This window comes from Nelumbo lutea, chromosome 2 (genome assembly GCF_056320005.1).
Source record: "Nelumbo lutea isolate HS-2025 chromosome 2, American lotus-T2T, whole genome shotgun sequence".
NCBI classification, from domain to species: Eukaryota; Viridiplantae; Streptophyta; class Magnoliopsida; order Proteales; family Nelumbonaceae; genus Nelumbo; species Nelumbo lutea.
Genome location: NC_142685.1, coordinates 987,955 through 1,003,997, shown reverse-complemented (window position 1 = coordinate 1,003,997; position 16,043 = coordinate 987,955). Strand labels below are relative to the sequence as shown.

At 41.0% G+C, this 16,043-nt stretch overlaps 1 protein-coding gene across 8 annotated transcripts in view; it reads left to right on the top strand.

Annotated features, from left to right (window-relative positions):
- The window catches only part of LOC148867996 (Nucleic acid-binding, OB-fold-like protein), a 34,498-nt gene that overhangs the window by 2,088 nt on the left and 16,367 nt on the right, over nt 1-16,043 (top strand). Inside the window, exon 1 of one of the 8 annotated variants that reach the window (XM_088969405.1) lies at nt 130-752. The exons of 5 other annotated variants lie outside the window; for them this stretch is intronic. The gene's annotated coding sequence lies outside the window, so the exon portion shown is untranslated. Of the gene's footprint in view, nt 1-129; nt 763-16,043 lie in introns of those variants that run through there. 2 more of the 8 variants (XM_088969404.1, XM_088969408.1) reach the window with 2 other exon arrangements.

The following is a 16,043-nucleotide window of genomic DNA, read 5'->3' as shown; positions in this document are numbered from 1 at the left end:
AGACTCAAAGTCGAAGTGTTTTGTGTTTTATTGTCGAGGGTTTTAGTGTTTGGCTGTTTTTTAAGTTTTAATCTTTTAAAAAACGAATAATAATTATTATAATTATATAATATATAATATTATATATTTAACCGGGGCCGGGTTGGGGAGGTGATTGCTTTTCCTACCCCCGTCCCCGACCCCGATCGGACATTCAGGGATCGTCCCATCCCCGACCCCGACCCCGCCAAATTACCCCATACCTGACCCAATCGGGTCGGGGAGCCCGGTTATCCGTCGGGGACGGGGAAAATTGCGACCCCTACTTACCCACGGAACTCCCCTCGGCAAAATCAACTTTCTCCGGCCAACGACTGTCTATCTGTCTACTATCTAGACTCTTTCTACCGTGTCGAAACTGACCGAGGGAGAATAGAAGTCTGTAGAGGGGATCTCGAGCCAGAGGGAGAGCGAGTAGTATCTGACGTCGGGAAGAGATAAATCTCTTCGGTTCCAGAAGATCTCCGCCGCTAAACCAGTGTCTCGCCCATTACCGGTGACCCAAGCCGATAGGGAATACTGTATTTCACAGCCATTGTTTTGGTCGTCGATGTACAGGGAACGTCTACAGCACTAACTGTCTTCGCCACTATTGCGAATATCATCAGTTGTTCCGACCTAATACCCTCACTTCGGTGCTTTTTTCATCACCAAATACTATCTGAAAGCTTACATTCTGTACTGCTTGAGCAGAGTCATTCCATCAACCGAAGGTATATAGAGGTAAACTTTTTTACCTCACTTTTGTTCCCTAGATTAGTTACAGTGTTGCGTTTTCTCAAGGAGTTCTTTCTTTTTCTTTAATTTCTCATCTAATGTTGTTTGTCGGTTTCTCGTTCCGTTTGTTGAGTATTTAAATTATCTGCATTTCTCCTCTGTTTGGAGGAGGCAACGATTTCACTCTCTCAATCCTTCTGGTTAGTCTGCGAGTCCGAAGGTGGGGTCATGATAGAAAAGGGGTGGGGATGTATTTTCTCACGTTTTGCTCAGGTGATGTCTGGTGTAGAGGAGGAGAGGCAGGATTTTGCCGGGGAATGCAGGTTCTCAATCTGAATTTGCAGTTTTTGATTGTTTAAAAATTAGAGAAGGGAATTGGAGAGAGCCCCTTCCCTTTCTCTCTCAACTTACCCAGAATGGTCTGGAGTCACCGTTAATTCTAAATATTTTATGAAATCCAACCCCAAAAGGCCAATTACTCGCAGTTATGTATTTTGAGGGGTGACGACTCCATCTGTTCAGCCATGAAGTGAATGGTCGGTTTCCGACGTTCACACCGGTTCATATGTATCGGCTGCTCTTTGATACTTTGAACTTTGGATGTGGCTACTGATAAACTGTGTGCTAGGTATATCTCTCTCCCTCAAACTTCTGTTAATGTGCACTCTTATCTCATAAAGAGAATGGAGGTACACGTGTAATATCCTTTCACAGCTCTTTTTCAACCACCGATGCTTCACTACTTCTTCCAATGATGAAGTGGTTGATACTTCTCAGTTAGTGAATTTTATTGACCAAGCTCTCTTGCCTCACAATGACACAGTTGATAAGTCTAAGCACTCCACATCATCCTGGAAAGAGCTGTTCTGATATTGATCAGTGGATGCTTTCCTATCAAGAAACAAGATTAAGGAATCCATTCTTCGTATTTAGAAGAGCAGGCTCAGCTAGCTTGTTAGCTTCTAGAAAACACATGCTTGAAAGTTGAATTTGATCTAAAGCATTCGTCAATTAAAAAGGAGTTTGGGGGAATCCGGTTCCTCCTAGAGTTGAAGCTTTTTGGCTGACAGCTTTGGAAAGCATTTTTACTCAAGATCAATTAAAAAAAGAAGATTTCATATGTCTAATAGATGTTGTTTGTGTTGTGAAACTGAGGAAGAAGTCCTTCATCTTCTTTAGCGTTTTTGGTCATGTTGGGGAATTCTCCAACCCCCAAACTACGGATATCTTCGCTTACTGGCCAGTTCTCTCAGGTTCCAAGAAGGCAAAAATTGTATGGTCTTCTGTTCCTTTTTCTGTTTGCTGGGAGCTTTGGAAGGAAAGAAACAAAAGGCTTTTTGAAGGCAAGGAAAAATCTAAGGAGGAACTTTGCTCTCTCATTGGAAGAAGAATATTGGATTAGATCTTAATTCTGCCAGAGTTTTCAGGAGATTCTAGAGAGTCTTTTGGGGCTGGTTTTTTGTCTTGTTTGGAATTGGGTGAACCTTCTTGATGTATTTTATTCTTGTCCTTTGTATCTTTCATTTTTCATCTCACATCACCTATTGTATTGGCTTGCTCTTGTTTCTTTAATAAATTCCTTTTTTTATTTATCTTAAAAAAAAGATCTCACCACTGCAACTTACCATGATGCCCCAAATATCATCAATGGTGGTTAAGATGTTCCATGAAGGGGGATTTATTGTTGAACGAGTCAATAATAAGCTTGGAATTGCCCTCAATGATGGTACACGAGTGATTCATCCTCAAAGTCACACAGATTGTTTCCTTGGCTGCCCAGGCTTCAACATTGTTGATGGTGTTCTTCCTATCACATTCAATGGTTTTCACAACCTCATGATCTTTCTCTTCCATAAATTACATTTGAGTGTTTGATTTCTAGCTTTTTGGAGTTTAGAGAGACTGGGCCGAATAGGCCCTAATATTTGTTTTTTGTTTAAGTAGTGTTCTATCTGTTTTATGAGTTAATGGGCCTGTTAATCTCTTTTTAATTTCTTTTAAGTTCTTGCTTTGCTGGCCGCCCACTTGAAGGGTGAGAGAAGCCCATCGAACTCTCTTCTCCTTTCTCTTCTTCTTCTCCATCTTCTTCTTCTTCTTCTATTCTGTTGTAACTTTCTTTTCTCTCTCACTTTTCTTATTTTTTATCAGTTTTATATCAGATTTGAAGGACAGATTCACATCTTGGAGCTATTGATATTATCCTTAGCATACTTTTTTTGGTTTTGCTGACCTTGAAATTGAGGCTTCTAATGCACAACTCCTATACATCTCTAGAAATTTCAAAAAATATTTGCTTTAAGAAGGTTAAGGCAAGGCTGGTTTGGGTTTCTTCCATTGAAGGATTTCTGAAATTAAACTTCGATGGGAGTAGTCAAGGCAACCCAGGCCCAGCTGGAATAGGAGGGGTCATTAGAGACAAGGAAGGAAACTTAAGAGCACTGTTGTCAGGACCAGTGGGGAATGGAGACTCCTTAAAGGCAGAATTGTACGCAGCCTTACAAGGTGTACAGATTGCAAGAGAGTTGGGATTGGGAAATTTGGTCATAGAAGGGGACTCCAAAGTGGTGGTGGGGTTGGCTAAAAAACCTAGATTCAGTGATCTGGGCTTACAGAAATGAATTGAAGAAGTTCAAATGGTTAACTCAGCAGATGGAGGTAACTATACAATGGGTGGGGAGGGAGGCAAATGCTTTTGCTGATTCTCTAGCTAAACAAGGGGTAACTAGGGAACAGTTGTACTGGGCCCAATTGTAAATTTATGATGTTTCTGTATCAATGAGTGAGGTTCCACCTCGCGCCTCATTTTGGGATGCTTGTAATGAACTATTTTCATTTGCTTCTAATGAAATCAATTGAATTTTATCTATCAAAAGAAAAAAAAAAAGAAGAAGAAAAACAAGTTAAAAGAGCCTACGTTACTGCATTTGATTGAGAGAGGCTTATAATGCTCACATGAATCTACCTCCCTTCACTTGTAAGCTTGACGTGGGGTGGTACCATTGATTTAACATCCCCTAACATGGCCCCACCAATTGCAGCTAATCTGGACTTGCAAGAATGATACTAATAAAGGCCATCTTATAGAAATCTTGTGAGGATCTGTGGCTATGCAATCACAGCATGTTACTATATATCTGTAATAAAGAAGTCAATTAAGGAGGTTGGAGAGGGTGAGGAACTAAGATGGGAGGGAAAATGGAGGGGATGGAGTTCGTGCAGGCAGGTCAGTGGAGGAGATCCTTGAAGATAGAAGCAAAAAATCTTCTATTCGAAGAGATGAGAATCAAGGGGAAGGTAAGCCTGAAGGTAAGGGAAGCGAAAAAGGGTACAATATTGCTGGAAGGATTAGAAGTGATCGAGTGGCTAAGAAAGTTCATAGCTGGAGCCTGTTCAAAAGGTAAGCAGATAAACTGGCAGGATTTTAGTACACTAGAAGGGAGAAGATATGTTGTTGAATGTAAGAGGAATAGAAAGGGGTTCTTCATAGCTTTGACTGAATTTTTTGGGAAGGGACAGAGGCAACTGGTGTGTCTACCAGCAGGAAAACAGAACCAAGGCTGGGGGGAAGTAGACTAGTTGCTCAAAGAGTTCTTAGTTCAAAGAGTAGCAAATGAGAAAAAAGCCTCCATAAGGGAGGAGAAGGCTTATCTCAGTAACAACAGGGTACAACAAGGGCCAGTGGTCATGGCAAAAACAAAAGGCCATTGCAGAATGGTGGGAGGTCTAGAGAGAGAGGAGTGGGATAGTAAGTTTGTGATACAAGCCAAGGAAAAGGCTAATGATTGGAGGAGGGTAGCTGACTTACTGGCAACCAGGTTGAAGTTGAAGAGTGTCTTCATAGTAACCCCCTTTGATAACTGTAAAGCCATCCTAGATCCATTAGAGAGTGATTTGGAAATATTAGCTATCAATGTTCAGGCTGAGTTCGGATCATTCACAGTCTTCAAATGGAATCCAACATCCAACTCCAAGGATTTTTTTGTTGAAGATGGTGTGGTGGTGCGTGTAATAGGCTTGCCATTCCATCTATGGTAACAAGAAATAGCAGAGTCTATAGCTGTGTTGTGTGGAGGAATCTTGAAAGGTGCTTTCTGGGGCGATCTCTATTCAGTAGCAATCCTGCTAAGTGGTGTGAAGTCGGAAGAAATTCCACAGAAGGTAGAGGTACGAACAGAGGGGAGCTTTGTCTCTGTGTGGTTAGCTTCCTCCATTGAAGCAGGGCTGTGGAAGGAGGCTCGGTTGGTAGGAGGAGAGAAGGAGGAAGAAGAAGCACTACGTGGACTAGTGAGATTGGGTAATTCAAATGGGAAGGGATGCTTCACTAAAAAGGGCCAACATATTCTGGGAAGCCAAAAAGCTTTGGGGCAGTTGGAAGGTCAAACCTAGAGAAAGCAAGAAGAGGGTATGACAAATGGTAGATCCTTTGCGCAGGTGGTGTCAGGGGAAAAAGACAAAAAGCTTCTATTGTCAAAAGGGAGAAGGCTGAACCAGCAATCTCAGATAGGGAAGGTTGCTGGTTCGACCATTAAAACAGGGGGCGTGACTCTTTAAGTGGTCACGTGGGACGAAAAGAAGGGCCCAATCGAGTGGATCCCTATTATAGTGGGCCGGAGAAGGCTTTTCAAATAAAGGACTTAAAGTTGGGCCGAGGGACTTGTTAAGTAAGCACGTGACTAGGAGGAGGGATGAGCTGATAGACGAGATAAAGCGTTTATCTTCTTCAACCCCGAACCCTTCCTCTCGACTGAATAGTTCAGGCGCAAAAAAGTCTCAAGACTCGCAGTCTCAAGGCTCTCTACAATGGGTCCCATCCAACCTGGCGAACCGTCTCTCACCAGATAGGCGCAACCCGAGATACATGAAGCCTAGTGATGAGAACAAAACAGGGCTTGAGGATTGGTTGAGTGAACAAAACAGTAATGACGATTCTGATAGAGACGAAATGCTAAGTCTGGGAAGTTTGTCTCCGAATAGCAACAATGATCTTCTTGAAACAGAAAGTTTGCATATAGAGTTGTTCTTAGAAGAAGAGATTGAAGAGGTAGGTGGCGGGAAGACTAGGAATGGTGAAGAAATTGGTTCTAAAGCTGTGAAAACTCCTCCCTTCGTTGAGGGAGCTGACCCTAAGTCTAATGAATTACAGGATGTTGGTGGAGAGGGACAAGAATTGGCCGTGAGGATGGATGCGGGTATTCCAATGTCGGAAACATAGAGAAAGGTTTTCCAAGTGGGTAGGTCGTCAGGAAGTGATTCTTTCACCATGTCTACTTCCCAACCTTGTCCAAAAAGGGGAAAGGCCTTAAAACCATGTGCCGCTTGTTAGCAAGTCATTTTCAGTGATTCTAGTCCTACCCCCATTCTATCAGGTATGGGTGTCAATTCTGTTTTAGGTACTGACTTGTTTGCTATGCTTGTAACAGATATCCCAGTTTCCCATCCAGGAGTTTCTGATGCAAGAGAGAGGGTGATAGTGGAAGGAGGAGAGAGGGTGTTGGAAGGAAGTAGTAAGGGGGAGGCAGATAGAATTTGGGAGTTGATCTATACAATGATGGAGGAACAAAATAAAATAGAAGGACTCGTAGAAAGATGCTGTAGCAAACTGATATTGTGCTGTTACAAGAATTCAAACTGATGGAATTAGATGGGAGATGGGTGAGGAGTTTTTGGAGGTCTAGAGGTTTAGGTTGGAGCTTGTCTCCTTCTTGGGGAGCCTCGGGGGGGGGGGGATTGTAACACTATGGAGGGAGGATGTGGTGGAAGTAGTGTAAGTAGTGGAAGAATTGATAGGCAGATTATTAGTTTCCATTAAGTGCAAGAGTGTAGAAAATGGGTGTGTATGGGTCTTAACCAATGTTTATGGCCCTAATTCCTATAGAGAGAGGAATGAGATGTGGGAGGAACTATATGCAATTAAGGGGCTATGGGATGGTCCTTGGTGCCTAGGCGGGGATTTTAACGTCATTAGATTCTCTGATGAAACCAGTAATCTCCAACAGGTAATCTCAACAAGCATGAGGAAATTTAATGGTTTTATTGAAGATTGTGAACCGAAGGAAATACCTCTGTTGCAAGCCAGTTACACTTGGTCCAACCTTCAGGAAACCCCTTTGTGCTCGAAGTTGAATACATTCCTTTTTAACTTTGCCTGGGATAATAGTTTGGAAAACTTGGTTGCTAGGGCATTACCCAGGGTCACCTCCGATCACTGTCCTATCCAAATAGGAACTGAGTCTTTTCCTATAGGACCCAAACATTTTAGATTCAAAAATATGTGGCTTACCTATCCAGATTTTGTGAAAAAAGTGAAGGAGTGGTGGGGTGAGGAGGAGAGTGGGGTAAGATGGAAGGGGATCAAGTTCCACAAGAAATTAAAAAGGTTGAGATCCAAAATAAAAGAGTGGAATAGAGATCAGTTTGGTAGAATTGAGGAGCAAAAATTGGGCCTAATCTCTCGAATAGAGAATTTGGATGTAAAGGAATCTCACAATGGGCTGACTGAGGAGGACATAGTGTTAAGGAGACAATTAAAAAAGGGGTTAGAAGAAGTGTTATTGAGGGAAGAAATCAGTTGGAGACAAAAATCTAGACACAAGTGGATTAAGGAAGGCGATGGGAACACTAGATTCTTCCATGATTTGGCCAATGGGAGACGAAGAAAGAATTTTGTGACCAAGCTAGAGATAGGAGAGGAGGTAATTACCAACCAGGATGACATAGCCAGAAAATTTGTGGACCATTTCAAATCGATTTATAGAAGGCCTTTGAGTGAGAGAACAATCATGGAAAGGGTGGATTGGCCAAGGATTGATGAAGGAGTGACAAGGTGGCTGGAAAGGGATTTTGAGGAAGAAGAGATTAAGAAAGCTGTCTTTCTAATAGATAGATTCAAGGCTCCGGGTCCAGATGGCTTTATAATGGGTTTTTATCAAGACTGTTGGGAGGTGTTGAAAGAGGATCTAGCTGAAGTCTTTAAGGAATTTGCAGACAATCACACTATAAGCCCTGGAATTAATGCCACATTTTTGGCCTTGATACCTAAGAAGAATGATGCCAACCACCCAAAAGATTATAGGCCTATTAGTCTGGTGACAAGCATCTATAAAATTCTGGCTAAAGTGCTCTCATTGAGAATCAAAACAGTCCTCCTTACCATCATTAGTGAAACTCAGGGGGCTTTCATTCAAGGGCGACAAATAACATATTAGATCTTAATTGCGAATGAGCGTGTGGAGGAAATGAAAAGGTCTAGTAGGAAAGGATTCATTTGTAAATTGGATCTTGAAAAGGCCTATGATTTGGTGGACTGGGAGTTTCTATTAGAGGTTATGTGGAATGGTGGTTTTGGGGACAAGTGGTTTAGTTGGATCTTTGGGTGTATCGGTACTTGTCACTACTCTATTCTGGTAAATGATACGGTGAGGGATTTTTTTCCAGCTTGCAAGGGTGTCAGGCAAGGGGATCCACTTTCACCATTCCTTTTTACCTTAGTAGCTGATGTGATTAGTAGGATCATTACTAAGGCTGACAACGAAGATGCCATCAGAGGTTGGAGAAGGGAGACACCAAGTCTTCGTCACCCACCTTTAGTTTGCAGACGACCTAATGATTTTTTGTGAAGGAGGTCTTAGTGAAAAGGTAGCAAACCTAAGGAGCTAATAAAAGGATTTGAAAGTGTCTCTAATTTGAGAATAAATTTGGAAAAGAGTTGCTTAGCAGGTATAAATTTGGAGGTAGGGGAGGTTGAGGCTATTGCGGAGTGTCTTGAGTGTTCCACCTCTGCTTGGCCTATGTCATATTTAGGGCTTCCTTTAGGGGCAAATCTTAGGGACAGTAGATTTTGGACCCCAGTGTTAGAAAAATTTGAGAAGAGATTAGTCTCTTGGAAGAGGAACTATATCTCTTTAGGAGGAAGAATTGCCCTAATAAGAGCTACCTTGGCTAACTTACCTACCTATTATTTGTCTGTCTTTAGGATATCAGTTAGGGAAGCTAGGAAGCTGGAGAAGTTGATGAGAGACTTCTTATGGGAGCCGGGACAAGAGAAAAAGGATCACTTGGTTAATTGGGAAATTGTGTGCAGAAGTAAAGAGGGGGGTTTGGGAATTGGGAGGGTAATTAGAAAGAATCAAGCTCTGTTAGGAAAATGGTTGTGGAGATGGCCTCTAGAAAGAGAGAGATTATGGCATGAGATGGTAGGAAGCATTCATGGGAGGTCAGAGAATGGATGGGATGCTGGTGTATCGAGGCAAGCTAACCTAGCATCACCTTGGAAGGCTATTCACAACACCCTTCCTCAATTCCTCAATTTTATCAGGTATGAAGTTTGTTCTGGCAACTCTATTCTTTTTTGGGAGGATATTTGGGTAGGAGACTCACCGTTAAAGGATTTGTTCCCCTCGCTTTTTTCTATTTCTTTGTACAAAAAAGAGGTGGTCTCAAAATTTGTCTCACCCTTGGGAACACTCTTAGATCCTACTTGGGATTTTGGTTTTCGCAGAGGACTTAGGGATGCTGAAATTGAGTCTCTTTCTTTTTTACTTGGGTGTCTTAATCAGGTTTGTTTGGATCCCTCCAAGCCAGATAAGAGGGTTTGGACTCCTAGACCCAATGGAACCTTCACTTGTGCTTCTTTTTTCAAGTCCATCTCTCAACTTTCTACTCACCAACCCTTTCCGTCAAAAGAAATTTGGTGTAGGCCAGTCCCCCTGAAAATTATGGCTTTTTGTTGGGAAGTTTTCCATGGGAAAGTAAACACTTTAGACAACCTACAAAAGAGAAGACCTTTTCTTTGTATTTCTCCTAATTGGTGTATCCTCTGTAGAGCTCACGGTGAGGATTGTTACCATTTATTAGTATCTTGTCCCTTTTCTGCAGACCTTTGGGCTTGGCTACTTTCGTTGTTTGGGGGTAGTTGGAGTCTACTAGCAAAAGTTCACATGCTCTTCAATCATTCTACCTTTTATTGGCCTACAAAAAATAGGGAGAATTATGTGGAGATGTGCTCGTGCTGCCTTGACTTGGACTCTTTGGGAAGAAAGGAATCTCAGAATTCTTCAAGATAAGGGAAGGAACAACCAAGATTTGAAAGAATGTGTGTTAAACAGGGCAATACATTGGCTGAAGACCTTGGAAATCATTCGTCAATTCTCCTTTAATGACATTTGGATAAATTGGGTTGCAGTAGCAAGGTGCTCATCTTTAAAGGCCAAATCAATTACAAGCTGGTCTCCTCCAACCGAAGGCTCAATTAAGTTGAACTTTGATGGAAGCAGCATGGGTAATCCAGGATTATCCAGAATGGGGGGGGGGCTTTGAGAAATGAGAAGGGAGAGATTTTGTTGCTCTACTTAGGTCCTTTGGGAATTGGAAATTCCATCATGGCAGAACTTTTAGCTGCTGTACAAGGGGTCCAATTTGCAAACCAGCTGGGGGTACAACAACTAATAATCGAGGGGGATTCCAAAGTGGTGGTGGGTTGGTTGAGAAATTCTGAAGAGGCTATGTGGCAATACAAGAATGAAATGAAGAAATTTAGTTGGTTGACAAGGAATATGTTGGTCACTGTATAGTGGGTGGGGAGATCAGCAAATACCTTGTCAGATGTGTTAGCTAAGCAAGGGGTAAATAGGGAAGAATTATTTTGGGATGATGTATGAACTCACTCTAATTTGCTTCTGAATCAATAAACTTACTATTATTCATAAAAAAAAGAATGATACTTGTTTCTACTGTAGCTACAGTAGCTACAGTAGTCCGAACCAGTAGGGAGAAGAAGAAAGAGAAGGAGAAGAAGAAGGAGAAGAGAAGAAGAAGAAGATGAAAGAACTGTCGAACTTGATAGCTAAACCCTATCAATTGACCTCTTAATAGTGATTAGGCTTCTAATTAAATGTACAAAGACTAAACTGCCCCTGCTTAAGTATGGGACAGAGAACCTCTAATAAGACTGCCACATAAGCTCATAACTTAACCAAGGTGAGTTGACTAATCTACCCTTATTCGGCTAACTCTTAACAATATTAATAAATTAAACAAAAATTTCCAATATATTACATACTATAGAACAATCGAATTATTAATTTATTATATAGAGATGTTGGATTACAAATGAAATGTCGGAGCTAGCCCTAACATTTACTCTTCTTTTAGGTTTTTTTTTTTTTTTTGAGACTGAGAGTAAGAATGGAGGAGAAAGAAGCTTGGGTGTTTTCAGAAATTCAAACCAAAAAACAGTTACTAATTAAGGGGGGTTAGGTGAGAATGTAGGAGATAATTAAGCTGTAGTTATCGGGACAATTTGGGAAGAAATGAATGTAGGAGATAAATATTTCTGGCAAATTGAATTCTAAATTTTGTTGGGTTTGAAGATTAGCTAATGGGTTGGATAATATGCAGGGCAAGTTTAGGGGTGAACAGGGACAAATTGTATATGGCTCAATTGCGATATAGCAAATGGGGGGTTACGTGGTGCATGCCAGCTTATAATTGGAATGTAAAGCATGCTTTACATATTTCATTCTTTTCATCAACTAATAAAAATGTTGCTGTTATCAACAAAAAAGGAAGAAAGAAAAGTTATGACAAGAGGTTGAGAAGAGGGCATTGTGATTGGTTGCTTCACATTCCCATATTTGATTCTTCTATATTTTTTTATATGAAATGTAACTTTCATTGGAGGTATTAAACAGATTTTCCGCCCACAGGGTGGGTGGAAAATCAGAACAAAAGCCCTACAAACAAGCCGAAAACAATGCCTCCCTAACAACTCATTGCTTAGCTAAAGCATCAGCCATTCCATTTATTGACCTTCTTACCCAATTAAAATGCACCCCAAGTTCCCTTGCTAAGCTAATAATCTCTCTTAGATGCTGTTTCGCCAGTTAAAATGCACCCTAAGTCCCTTTCCCAAGTTTCTGTATTTCATCCACCCTATTACTAGTTTGGAATCTCCTACTTCTAAGTGTTGCATTCCCCATTGTTTCGCCAATTTCAGTCCTTGGAGTAAGGCCATGACTTCTGCCCTCAAAGAATCTCCCACCCCAATCGGGCCCGAGTAAAGGGCCAAAACTCTTCCTTCCTCATTTTTGAAGACACCCCCAACTCCTGATGGGGAAAAGGGAGAGGATATGGATAGAACTCTAAACTCCAATTTCTAACTAAGTCATCTTAGGAGAAGTCCTTGAACAGTTGCTGCACTTTCAACCAATGCAGAAACTTGATGGTAATGACTTCAACAAGCGCTTCCTTGGATTTTTCTTGCCCTTGGAAAATCCTGTTGTTTCTCTCTTCCCAAAATTTGATTCTTCTATTTTTGTTTGCCTTTGTTTATTTAAGCTCTTCCTTGGATCAGGCTTAATTGAAGACTTTGGGATTCCATTGATTATATTCTCCCAATGCATCTAGGTTTTGGTATTACCAATGATTTTTTATTTGTTTTCTCTTCGTTTATTTGTTTATATGATCACAATTAATTTGTTTTAGTATTCATTATTTTATAGCATTTTATTTATAATTTGCACATGTATATATTCTAGTGAGAGGGAAGTTAAGAAACATGCTTAAAAATCGAGTTTTACATAAATGCATTTGAGATGGATGAGTGGGAAAAGTAGAAAGGATAGAGTCAGAAATGAAGTTAGTTAGATGGGCTAGGGGTAAATAAAAAAGGACATGGGTCAAAGTAGTAAGAAATGATTCAAGGGTTCATAATTTAACAATGGATAAAGGGCAGCCTAGTGAATGGGGCTTCCACCAATGCAGGATCTGGGGAGGTACACCGTACACGTTACAGATGTATGAAGCCTTTACCTTGTACATACAGGGGCTGTTTCCAAGTTTTGAACCCTGGTCACCCAGGTCGCAATGGAGCAACCTGATTGTTGTGTCAAGGAATGGTGAAACAGGATTCATCGTTCATGTAGCCAACCACATATAGTTGGGATAAAGCTTAGATGGTGATGATATATTCGAGTGGGAAATTTGATTGCTTGCCAATGTTTTCAAATTAAAGGGTATTGATAAAGGGAAGGATTCAGACTTGCTGGCACAGGGAGTCCCTAACCCCGTTTCTTTGTTTTTACCTTTTTAGTCTGTGAGTCCTTGTGTACACCCCTCTAAGCCATGTTTGTCGAATTGCGCAGGTACAACCAATGCCATCCCTCCCTTGAATATCCTAATGGATTGTGCCATAACTCAAGATTCTGAGAGAACAAGAGAGAACTAGAATCTAGTCCCTAATTCTGGAAAACCTATTGGACCCAACCCTAGGAGTGGTGAATGTTGAAAATAGAGTAAACCACCCCTTCACCCAACCAAAGTCAGTATCCCGAACCTTAATCCAGGAGGATGCTAGGAGGCTGAATCAGGAGGAAAAAGAAGAGTTAGAAGGAAACAGAAGAGTGGGAGGAAGAGTGAAGGAAATAAATTATATTTAAGGAAGAAAGGAAAGCAAAGAAGAAGAAAGCAAAGTGAGCTAGAGAAACTTAAGTGTGGAATTAATTATGAGAAGAAGGAAGAGGGGAGCCTGAAAAGAAAAAAGAGGGGAACAATAGGCAGCCATTGATAAGGGGTCTTAAGCAGATTGAAATGAAGATAGTCAACTGGAATGTAAGAGGCCTTGGAAGTGCCAAAAAGAAGAGGATAATCAGGAATACTCTCAGAAAAGAAATACCAGATCTGATTTGATTCAAGAAACCAAACTATCAGAGCTGAATAGAAGATGGATAAGAAGCATTTGGGGAGCCAGGGGTCTAAGCTGGTCGTATGCCCCATCATGGGGCGCCTCAGGAGGGATTTTGACCATTTGGAGAAATGAGGAAATGGAATGTGTGGAGGAATTGATTGGTAGATACTCAATCTCCTTAAAATCTAGAAGACCCTCGGATGGGTGTGAATGGGTGATAACAAATGTATATGGTCCTAACTCCTATAGAGACAGGGAGGTTTTTGGGAGGAGTTATTTGCTATTAGAGGAATTTGGGAGGGAGCATGGTGTGTGGGAGGTGACCTCAGTGTTATAAGATATTTGGGAGAAACAAACATGCCGAGCCAAGGAATCACTACCATCATGAGAAAGTTTAATAACTTATTTGATTCCCTTGAATTGAGTGAACCTTCGATGTTAAGGGTGGACTATACATGGTCAAATTTTCAATCCCTCCCAACCAGCTCCAAACTGGATAGATTTCTCATTACTCTCGACTGAGAAGAATTATGAGGCTCAATAGTAGTAAAAGGGCTACCTTAGACCATTGCACCATCTCCATTGAGAAGGAAATTCCGGGGGAGGCCTGACTCCTTTCAAATTCGAAAACATGTGGTTTGAGGATCACTCATTTAAAACTAGACTGAAGGATTGGTGGCAGGAACTCAGATCTTTGGCGAGTATGAAAATATTAAGCTTTGCATGGAAATTAAAGAGGATAAAAAGGAAAATAAAAGAGTGGAACAAAGAGCATTTTGGGAGAGTAGAGGAAATAAAAGATAATATAGTGAGGAAGATTGAGGAGCTAGACAAGAAAGAGGCAATCAAAAGGTTATCAGAAGAAGAGAGAGAGGATCGATGGAAAATCAAGCAAGAATCGGAAGAGATTTTAAGGAAGGAGGAAATATGTTGGAGACAGAAGTCAAGGTGTCAATGGATTGTTGAAGGAGATGGTAATACTAAGTTTTTCCATGCAATTGCAAATGGAAGGAGAAAGAAAAATTTAATCGTTAGCGTGGAGGAGGGGAGTTAGGAAGTAAGAGAGAGTCAGGAGATCACAAGGATCTTTGTTAACCATTTCAAAGAAGTCTTTACAATCTCAAGCAGGGTGACAATAGAGCTACCAGAAATGGAAGGGGATAGGCTCTCAGAAGAGCAGTCTTTGTTCTTGGAGAGGAACTTCACTTTGGAGGAAATTAAGAATGCAATTTTCTCCATGGAAAGATCAAAAGCCCCCGGGCCAGATGCATTTTCAATGGCCTTTTATCAAGAATACTGGGATTGGTTGAAAACTGATCTTTTGGAAGTGTTCAATGAAGTCCTTCTCAAAGGTGAGGTGCCTCGAGGGGTGAATGCCACTTTTATCACTTTAATCCCGAAGAGGAGGGGGGCCAAAACCCCTAAAGATTATAGGCCAATTAGTCTTGTTAGGAGTGTATACAAAATTATTGCAAAGGTTCTCTTAGAAAGGATAAAAAAATTGCTACCATCGATCATTTCACCATTCCAAGGTGCCTTTGTGGAAGGTAGGTAGATTGTGGATCAAATTTTAGTAGCCATTAAGTGTGTTGCAGAAAAAAGAAAGGGTAGAGGAAAAGGGTTGGTGTGTAAGGTGGACCTAGAGAAAGCCTATGATATGGTCAACTGGGAAGTGCTACTTCAAATGTTAGAAAGGTTGGGTTTTGGAACCAAATGGAGATCTTGGATTAGAAGATGTTTAAATTTTGTTCTTATTCAATTCTTATTAATGGAGTAGCGAAGGATTTCTTTCCGGTTGAGAGAGGAAATAGGCAAGGAGACCCCTTATCCCCTTTTCTTTTCACTTTAGTGGCTGAGGTGTTAAGCAGAATGGTGGCGAAAGCCGATTTCCAAGGATTGTTAAGAGGGTAGAGGATAGGTAGAAATCAAGTGGTTGTTACCCACCTTCAATTTGCAGATGACACAATTTTCTTTTGTGAGGGAGGCAACGAGGAAGGAATGGTTAGCCTAAAGTTGCTATTGGATTACTTTGTGGAGGTGGCAAGTTTAAGGATAAATTGGACCAAAACAGGCATTGTAGGGATCAATCTAGAGGAAGGGAAACTCAATAGATTTGTAGAGATTTTGGGGCGTGAGATTAGAAATTGGCCAATTAGCTACTTGGGGTTACCTTTATGTGGTAACCCTAGGTTAAAAGGTTTTTGAAAGCCAGTCATTGGAAGATTTGATAGGAAGCTACCTCTGTGGAGGAGGAATTATATCTCTCTAGGTGGTAGGATAACACTAATTAGAGCCATGTTGGCAAACCTCCCTATTTACTTCCTCCCAACCTTTAGAATACCCTATAGAGTAGCAAGGAGGTTAGAAAAATACATGAGAGATTTCCTTTCGGACCCAGGTGAGGAGAGGAAGACTCACTTGATTAATTGGGATCAAGGTCATTGTGAGTATTCATGGTTTGGTTGGAAATGGTTGGGGTGCAAAACTTGCCCATCATGTTTCCTCATCTTCTCATTGGAAAGCAATTTATGAAATTAACCCAACATTCCTTAATTCTATTCGGTTTGATGTGGGCCAGGGTAATAATGTTCATTTCTAGGAAGAC